This window comes from Elaeis guineensis, chromosome 2, assembly GCF_000442705.2.
Source record: "Elaeis guineensis isolate ETL-2024a chromosome 2, EG11, whole genome shotgun sequence".
NCBI classification, from domain to species: Eukaryota; Viridiplantae; Streptophyta; class Magnoliopsida; order Arecales; family Arecaceae; genus Elaeis; species Elaeis guineensis.
In genome coordinates this window covers 116,256,739-116,267,366 of record NC_025994.2, presented here as the reverse complement: position 1 = coordinate 116,267,366, position 10,628 = coordinate 116,256,739, and the positions used below count along the sequence as shown (strand labels likewise).

Here is a 10,628-nt window from a genome sequence, read left to right as displayed (position 1 = left end):
TTTTTTTTTTTGGGTAATAGTTGCAAAGAAAAAATAGAAACTCATTTACAGGAGCGACATAGGGGAAACCAACTCAGGAGGAAGAGAAGAACAAAAACGGATTAAAATCCGACCCTTTACAACTCCCACCAACCAATCATACACGAGTGTGGGCATTACTGATATTCACGTCCCGACCCTCAAAGCCCGAAAATCACCGCTCCTTGCTGCCGCAAACCACTATAATTTTTTAAAATGGACTCCTAAATAATTTTGCGCATCAAACTAGCTCCCCGCTCTCGGGGCCGATTGCTCCACAGAACCCATTCATCTCCCCGGTCAATTGCTCCAATGGCACGATCTGTGCCCTACGTTAGCTACACTGCAACTTCCGTTCAAACAATCAAACGAACAAGCTCGCAGAACCAAGAAACCACAAAGCCGAGCAGGTTAAAACTCTCCAAGAGACGCAAAATCTAAATTAACAAACCAAACCACTTTAGCAACAACCAGATCAGTAATTTCCATCCAAATTTTGCCCCCTCTCTCCCAATCTTGAGACAAGGCTCAATAACATACAAAATAAAAAAAAAAACCACGATGACACATTCGTTATATGCACTAAAAATTTTTCCTTGTAAAACATCCTACTTACACCAAATTGCCATCACAAAGTGAAAAGTTAATTGTAGGACAGTAACACCTCTTTCACCCACTTTGATCAAGCAACATGTCCATCATCATCCAGAATGACGGGAATTTTTTTGTTAAAAAAAAAAAGGAATTGGGTCTGGTCTCCTCTGAGACCATTCTTCAAACCAAAACACAATTCACATCCGCACGGCTTACACCTACTCGTCGTCCATGTCAACATCCTCCTCATCTGCCAGTAACTTCACCTTCTTCACTGCCTGGGCTGCATCACTGCGGACCGCCCCATCAGGGATCTCAATCAGGACGTCAGACTTCTGCCCAGTAGCAGCATTCACAAGCCCTCCATTCTTCTCCACCCTATATGTCAGCTCTTTCTGCCCAACAGCTGCATCAATGTACACGGTGGAGTTCTCATCAATCTCTTCTCGTATCAGCATCTTGGACAGTTGAGTCACCACTCTCTTCTCTAACCATCTCCTGATCGGTCTTGCACCATACACCTGAGAAGCCCAAGAGACACATTCCCATCAGTACCCAAATCCTCTATAAAGCAGCAAAAATAAGAGTCAATAATGGATGGAGGAGTTGAAATGGGTGCTTACAGGGTCATATGATTCAGCTAGAACAACATCCAGAGCAGCATCAGATACAGCTAGAGCAATGCCCTTTTCTGCAAGACGGACAGCAACATCCTTCATCTGGAGCCTGGCAACCTTCCTAAGTTGCTCATGCGACAGAGGATCAAAGATCACTATCTCATCCAACCGATTCAGCAGCTCCGGCCTAAAATGCCTCCTCACCTGCAAAGATGGCATAAACAATTTGTCCAGCATTAAAAATCAATATCGAACATCACCACAGCTAAAAACAAGAATCAGAATGCCTCGATTGCATACTTCCTGCATGACTCGTTCTCGTGCAATCTGCATCGAAGATTGGCCCACCATTCCTGCAAGGAGATGTTCTGCCCCAAGATTTGAAGTCATGATGACAACCGTGTTGGTGAAGTCCACTTTCCTCCCTTGGCCATCGGTTAATCTTCCATCATCAAGGACTTGAAGAAGGGTATTGAACACAGCAACATGCGCTTTTTCCACTTCGTCGAACAAGATGACACTGTACGGCCGCCGCCTCACAGCCTCCGTCAGCTGTCCGCCCTCCTCGTGACCAACGTACCTGAAAACCCACGAGTATAAGCATCCAGCTATGGGAACGGTAAGAAGGAAGAAACAAAGAAAGGCCGCACAAGATATGCCTACCCTGGTGGTGCACCAATGAGTCTGGCAACCGAATGCTGCTCCATGTACTCTGACATATCGATGCGAATCAGGAGGTTCTCATCGTCGAAGAGTTGCTCAGCAAGAGCTTTCGCAAGCTCTGTTTTACCAACACCGGTGGGACCTAAGAAGAGGAAGGAGCCGGTTGGTTGCTGGGGCCGACCTAGACCAGCCCTCGACCTCAACACAGCCTCGGCCACCGCATCAACCGCCTGGTCCTGGCCTACAACTCTCTTGTGTAACCTCTCTGCAAGGCCTATCAGCCTTTCCTTCTCATTTTGGCCCAGCCTGGTCACTGGAATGCCAGTCCATCGGCTCACAACCTAAACCAAACTCTGGTTAGCAAACGATACAACAATACCATAACAATTCTCATACCAAAGTACCCTCAATACACATACCTCTGCAATCTGTTCAGGCCCCACTGTTTCGGTCAACATCAAGTTCTCACCGGCATCCCTTCAAGCCTTGAAATAGCAGCATCGATCTCTTGCAAGGCTCCATATCGTAGGTCTGCAACACGTGCCAAATCCATTCTCCTCTCTGCCTCCTGCAAAGTAAAGAGAAGCTCCTCACGGCGCTGCTTCAATCTTCGAATCTCGTCAATTCTTTCCTTCTCCTTCTTGTACTTCATCATGAGTGGTTGTAGCTTATCCCTCAGATCATCCAGTTCCTTCCTAACCTGAAATTAGCCACCGATACACCCACATTGTTAGGAGACTCATCAATACCATCCAAACAGAGACATCGTTTTGCATAAATTCCCAAGAAAGAAAAAAAAAGGCCGAAAATTAGCTCTTTGGAAACAGATACCCACCTCTAACAGCCGTGCTTTGCTGGCTTTATCTTTCTCCTTCTCAAGCGCATGCAATTCGACTTCCAATTGGATTCTCTTCCTTTCCAAGTTATCAATTTCCTCCGGCTGGCTATCAAGCTGCACCCTCACATTAGCACAAGCCTCATCAACCAAATCGATGGCCTTATCAGGCAGGTGTCGGCCTTCGCAGAGCAAAAAGAAAACAATCCTCAGAAACAAAGTTGTAGCGACAACAATTGTACTTCATGTATTCAAAAGATTAAATTTCCTCGAACTAGAAGGCATAAGAACCGGAACTAGGAAACAATCCTTTGAACTACATTCCTAATGAGAATAATTCAACTTCAAATCATTTGAAAGATCAAATTTTCACCGCCAAAAAAACTCAATTTAGGAGAAGGAAAAAAAAAAAAAGACTGGAATAAGAAAACGATCCTCAGAAACGAAGTCAAGATAAAAAATAAACTTCTAGAAAGATAAAATTCTTGCAATACCATAAACTAAACCCAGAAGCACTCAAATTACCTGTAATGTATCGAGCGGAGAGCTGGGCAGCGGACCACAAGAGCCCGGTCCTGAATCCGAACACCATGGTGCCCCTCGTACTTCTCCTTCAACCCTCGAAGTATGCTAATGGTGTCCGCCACACTGGGCTCAGCCACATAGACTTGCTGGAACCTTCGTTCAAAGGCGGCGTCTTTCTCCACGTACTTCCTATACTCCTCCAGCGTGGTCGCTCCAATGCACCGGAGTTGCCCTCTAGCAAGCATCGGCTTGAATAGATTCGCAGCATCCATGGAACCCTCAGTGCGTCCAGCGCCAAGCACGAGGTGGATCTCATCAATGAAGAGGATGACCTTACCTTCAGCCTCCTCAACCTCCTTGAGCACAGCCTTGAGTCGCTCCTCGAATTCGCCCCGATACTTGGCGCCCGCAACGAGAGCACCCATGTCTAGGGCCACGAGTCGAACATCTAGTAGGTTACTGGGGACGTCACCCCTCACAATCCTCTGGGCGAGGCCCTCCACGACAGCCGTCTTGCCGACGCCGGGCTCACCAATGAGGACGGGGTTGTTCTTGGTACGGCGCGAGAGAATCCGGATTACGCGGCGGATCTCCTCGTCCCGGCCGATCACCGGGTCGAGCTTCCCCGCCTGTTCGACCAAATCCCGGCCGTACGTCTTGAGCGCCTGGAAGTTGGTGTCGCCGGAGGCGCTCTCCACTTTCTTGCCCTCCTTCCCCCGAAGCTTTTCGACCTCGGAGCGTACTCGAGCGGCGCTGACACCGGCCTCCTTGAGGCAATCGGAGATCTGGGAGTCCTCAAGGAGGCCAAGAATGAGCTGGTCGACGGCGAGGTGGGTGTCTCCGCGGGCCTTCTGGGAGGACTGAGCGCGGCGGATGACCTTAATGAGAGAAGTGGAGGCCGGGGCCTCGTCCGGCGCCGGGGTGCTGAGAGGGGATCTTCTTGAGGGCGCGGTTGAGGACGCTCTCTACCGAGGCGATGGTGGAGTCGCCGACGCCACCGGAGGCGTTGGAGATGGCCTGCCGGAAAAGGCCGGCAGTGTCGCCGACGAGGGCAACGGCTAGGTGGAGAGGAGTGATCTGGGCGTGGCCATTGTTGGTGGCTAGCTCATGGGCGGCGACGATGGCCTCGTTGGTCTTGTGGGTGAACTTATCCGGATTCATGGCTTCGACGTACGTATACCGGACTGAAAGAATAAAAAACTAGAGGGATAGTTTTCTTTATTCTGGGAGTGGATCAACGATAGAGGTAGCAGTATTGTTGTTCTTTTTCGGTTCTGATGGCAGGGATGGGGGGGGAAGGGAGTATAAAGAGGGGAGGGGAGAGGATTCGCCACGCATCCAGTGGGATCCTCGAAAGTGCCAGAAAGGGCTGGACAAGGCGAGAGAGTTCTGGGCCTCCGGAGGCCACGGGACGTGACGGTCGGATGGTAGTGGACTTTGATTCTGATATTGACACGTATACTGCAGTTATTTTTGGGTTGGTTGCCTTGGTCCTCAGGAATTTTAGCGACTGGGGAAATGTTTCACATTTTGAAATCTCATCTCCTTGTATGACGTGATTGCGGGCTTAATGGTTTTGTCGTTTCCATATTGTTGGTTGACGTAAAAGGGTTCTTGGGGGGGTACCAGAAAGGATGTGCTGGTCAGGCGTACGGGCGCAGGGAGGCGAAGCATCAGCGGGGCCCATGTTGTTACGTTACATCAGACGGTAACTGACAGAGTTTTTTTCCTTTCTTTTTTTGGGACATAGAAGACAGGTTTTTTTTTTTTTGGTTGGGGTGGGGGGTGGGTAAGGAGCAGAATTTACTTTATACATTAATGGCAAAAGTAAGATAAAGAGGTTAGAAGGTGTGGAGCATAAAAACAGTGATAATTACCAAATCTCAAAAGAAGAAAAAATAAAGCCAAAAAGCAGATGACTTCTTGATAATCCCCAAAGACTGAGATGAGGATTTGGATGTGTCTAACGGCCAGTAATTTGGAAGTTATAATATTTTCATTTGCATCTTCTTCTATAAATATGAATTTCAAATCAGATTCCTGCTCGAGCAAGGAATTGAACTAGTTTAGGATATGTTTTATGTGAAAAATCTTTTTTTTTTCCAATAAAGAACAAGTTAATTACTATATTCAAAGAAGAAATGAAACGCTATCTATGATATGATCTCGACACATTAAAAATTGTAAACTCCACTAATCACATATATGGCAACTTGGGATGGCCACAATCCGATTAGAATCAAATCAAATATAGGTCATATCAGATGAAAAATGTATCAATCCAAATCTAATAGATTAAAATTTCAGATTTGGATCCAATATGTTTATTAAACAAGTAATTCAATTCTATTCATAAAATTTATTTTTTTAAATAAATTAAATAATAAATTAATGAAAATTTTTTAATTAAGTTTAAACTTAAAAGTAGCTCTCTATTTAAGTTTCAAGAAAAAAAATACTCTCTATTTGAAACATAACTTAAAAGCAACTCCTCAAATGGCATGAAATGACCAAATTATCTCTGCAGTTATAAAGTAATACTACATTATTATAAAATAATACTGCACTATCATAAAATAATACTATACTATTATAAAATAGTACTGCACTATTATAAAATAATACTATACTGTTACACTATTTTAAAATAATACTGCATTGTTGTAAAATAATACTACACTATGATAATATAATATTAGCTTATTGTAAAAGAATACTATATTAATATAATATAATAAAGCAATACTGTATTATTATAAAAAATATTATGTTAATATAATATAATACTATCTTATTATAAAAGAATACTGTACTAATATAATGTAATACCGTCTTATTGTAAAGGAATAATACCTTATATTATAATGGTATAAGGGTTATAAGGATAATTTCAGCCAAAAATAGAGAGTTGCTTTTAATTTATGTTTGGAATGGGGAGCTATTTTTAAATAAAATTTAATTAAAGAGCTGCTTTTAAGTTGAAAGTAGAACTAAGGATAAATCCCTAGTTCTCTATAAAAAAATACACTATAATAGAATATTGAATAAAAATTGGCAAGACATATCCTTGCCATTATAGATTTATTTTGTAAAGTTAAGATATATTAAAAGATAAATAGATGACTTTATGATAACAAAAAGAGAAAAAAGAAATAGGACTAAATTTAATAAAAGAAAAAATAATAAAATGAAGGAATGGTTATTAATGCCACGTCAATTCCATTGGCATGTCTTGGAGGAGACCACAAAATCTATTTTTTTGAAAAAAACAAGAGAGAGAGAGAGCAGTATCAGGATACAAGGATAAAAAAAATAATTTCGGTGTAGAGTAAAGGAAAGAAAAAATGAAATTACATTTAATAAAAAAAATAGAAAGGGTAGCTCATGTATAATTACTGTTGCGGCCAATCCTCCTGTCGTCCGATCGTCGGTGTTGCATACCTGCAAGAAAAGTCCTCACAGACCGGAGATGCCTCCGACGGAGATCCTCCGATGGTCAAGCCAGAGAGGAGACTAGACGACAGTGAAAAATCAGGAGCTCAACGGGAGAGAGAGTGAGAGAGCTCAAGAGCTTAGGGGCGTTTCAGAGAGCTTGAGAAAGCTTATCCATACATGTTGCCTTACCCCATTTTATAGTGGAACGTGGTATGGTCCCGTCATTAATGATGCAGACAACTAGGGAGTTGTCAAATCATCGGGGGGCTGTCAAATCATCGGGGCTGTCAAATCACCGCGGGCTGTCAAACTGTCATGGGCTGTCAAGTCGTTGGGATTAATCCCTGTCCTTGGCAGGACAGTGCCCCAGGACAGCCGTGCCGCATGTCCTTGATAGGACAACTGCCCATAGCGGTCGTATGGTGTTTGGGTGGTCTGACCGACTATACGTTGGTATTCGACTGCCGAGACGTCGGTGAAGCGAAAATTCAGTGCAGGGGCAAAATGGTAATTTTAAATTTTTTTCAAAATTACTATTTTACAACAGAATTATAATTAATCTTATTAATTAATACTAATTAATCTCTATACTAGGATCTAAATATGATACAACAGCATGCATTTAAATTTGAAATTCAAATTTGAAACAGTAAACTTTTTAATGTACTGTGTTCAGAACACATCACCTTTTGCGGATAGTCGATCACCACAATCTGATCATCGTCGGGGGGGCTCTGATTATCACGTCACAGTCACACTAGTATCTGGCCTCTGCGGATCGTCCACACAAAACTCCCGTCTGATCGATTCCTCACGAATGCTAGTTCGTGATTTCACCCTTTTGATGGCTGATGTTGATCGAACTCCTTCGATCGATGTGTGCCGACTTCTCGGATGCTATGGATCATCTGCACGGTTGGTTGAGAGGCTGATGGATCTCTCTCTAAAATTTGGTGGACTCACGACACTCGTGGCACACCAATCTCACTTTCCGAACCCTAGGTAGAAACCCTAGGGTACACACCAAAAACTCTGCGCCCACTTCTCTCTCCTTTTTCTCTCCTCTCGGTAAATTTTGAACACTTCAAAATTTTTTTCAAAACCTCCCCACACCCCTTATCTCTGCTTTCTTCTTATTGCCTACGCCCCCTCCCTTTCTCATTTTATAAAACATCGCAAAAGATGTTGAAAGAGTGTGAGTGGATAAGAAGAGGTTGTTGCTCACTTGAATTCAAATCAAATTTGAATTCAAGTGCCAACCAATCTTATCCTCATCCATTTATGCGAGAAAGAAGAGAAGGCGTGGCCCTTTTTTGTGCGTGGAGACTTTCACGAGAAACCATTTCTCGTGATGGAATATGGGGCGCACAAAAGAGGAATAAGCTGGCGCCATGGTTATTTGGTTATCCATTCAAATTCAAAACTCCTTTGAATTGGATGGGTAACAAACCAAGTTAATCCAAATAATTCGCGCACAAAAACATGGACGAGAGGAGAGTTTTGCGTGGGGAGAAAATTCACGAGAAAATTTTTTCTCGTGAATTCAAATGGGCACAAGGAAGTTGGGTGGTGCAGGGAATTTAAAACAAGGTGGTTTGATTGAAATTGAGCCAACCTAATTAAAATAGGTTAAGCACAATTAGACCAGATTAAACCCAACACAATTAGGCTGAATTAGGCTAATAAAATTCTAATCAAATCAGGAATTAACTAAAACCAACCTCTGATCAAATCAGAGACTAAACCACCTTAGCGATTAGATCAACACTTAACCTAATCGGGTCAATCCAAACTGAATCCAATTCAATTGGACATTAATCTAAAAATAATTACTCAATCAAATTGAGTTAATTAGAGATCAAATCACTAATTAAACCTCTCATAAATATTGAGTCCAAATCCGATGGGCAATTAGGCATCAGGACCATCGATATGAAATCCTGATCAAAGAGTTCAAATTTCAAATTCAAAATTTGGAAATTCAAAATTTTGACCCCCGGTACCCAAAATGTGTGAAACTCATGATCAGAGAATCTTAATTCTCAATCATAGAGTTCCAGACACATAAGACTCATAATCAGCCATCAGATCAGAAAGAAACCTCTAATGTGTGTGACCCCGCAGGTTCGAACCTAAGCCGGTAGCACAGGAACCAATTCCTGTACTAATCGAAGTGACCATCTAGCAATGGTACCCGACGATCGGATAGGTCGAATAGTCGCAATCGCAACATTCAGAACCTACGTGAATATGGTTACCATATAATTCATCCCTTTTGACCCCTGTGTTTAGGATGACTCAGGGTTAAACTGTCAACCCTGATGAGATCATCCGAATCGTGCTCAACTCAATTAGTCCTGTGACACCTCACTAGAACTACTCTGGCCAAGGTTTTGCTAAATTGAAACACGACTGTACACAGCTCCTAAACTGGAGTGGTCAATCCCATCTTGACACATGCACCGACAAGTCAAGTACTTGACTACACCCAGCAGCCTTCCGTCACTGAATTAGAAATTCAGGTAGTCCAGTGCCTAAGTGCAGTGAGTTGCTTGCAAGTCACCGTGGCGGTCTCAGATCGGAGGGACATTTATACGCATATCCCATCGGAGCAAATCTTGACAGCAGAAATAACTCCGGAGTCGGTCACGTTCAGTGCAGATGTACCATTACATCTCATCTGTATGCCATACCAGTGTCTCCACACTCCTTGGTTATGAGGACAACCAACCCATATGGCACACAACGACCTATGCTCGATAAACGTTGTCGTTCTTGGTAACAACGTATCATTTGATCGCGAACAGGTTTAAGGACTAAGCGACAAATCCTCCTTTGTCGAGTCTAAATAGTCCTAAGGACTTCACCACAACACAGGAGTTCATTAGAAGATGAAACATTTGTGATGAAAAAATATCAAAATAATTTTTATTTATTTATAATTCATGTACTAATACAAAAGGAGCACAACCGTCAACAGGCTGACGATTGACTTTGGGACACTATTTCCAACAATCTCCCACTTGGTCTAAAGCTAATCGATGCAGTATCTAATATCCATCTTCGACTTATAGTCGTTGAACTCCTTCACCGCAATAGCTTTAGTGAATGGGTCGGTCAAGTTCTCCTTCCCATCGATCTTTTGAAGGTCGACGTCACCTCGATCCACGATCTTCCAGATGAGATGGTAGCGGCGCAGAATATGCTTCATCCGCTGGTGTGCCTTCGGTTCCTTCGCCTGAGCAATGACTCCAGAGCTGTCACCGTAGAGCAAAACTAGACCAACAAGGGAGGGTGCTACTCCGAGCTCGGTGATGAATTTTCTCAGCCACACCGCTTCTTTGGCAGCATCTGATGCAGCAATATACTCTACCTCGCATACTGAATCAGCCACAGTGTGCTGCTTAGAACTCTTCCAGCAGACAGCCCCACCATTAAGGGTAACAATAAATCCTGATACACTCTTGCTGTCATCGCAATCAGACTGAAAACTAGAGTCTGTAAATCCTATAAGTCTCAAGTCCGATTCACCATAAACAAGCCACTGATCCTTAGTATTTCTTAAATACTTCAGGATGGTTTTAACAACCTTCCAGTGATTCTTCCCTGGATCAGATTGGTATCTACTCACTATCCCTAGTGAGTATGTCACATCTGGTCGTGTACATGTCATGGCGTACATGATAGATCCCACTGTCGAAGCATATGGAATCCTACCCATACGCTCTCTCTCTTGAGGTGTTGTCGGATAATCTCTTTTCGAGAGAGAAATTTCATGGCCTATCGGTAGATAGCCTTTCTTGGAATTCTCCATGCTGAACCTTTTCAGCATAGTACAATGTACGTGGACTGGGATAAGCCAAGCAATTTTTTGGATCTATCCCTATAGATCTTCATCCCTAGGATGTAGGAAGCTTCTCTCAGATTTTTCATGGAGAACT

At 43.1% G+C, this 10,628-nt stretch overlaps 1 pseudogene; it reads right to left on the bottom strand.

The window, feature by feature from the left end:
• Nucleotides 1–749: 749 nt before the first annotated feature.
• On the bottom strand, nucleotides 750–4,535 carry LOC140855830 (chaperone protein ClpB1-like; annotated as a pseudogene).
• Between the last annotated feature and the right edge of the window lie 6,093 nt (nucleotides 4,536–10,628).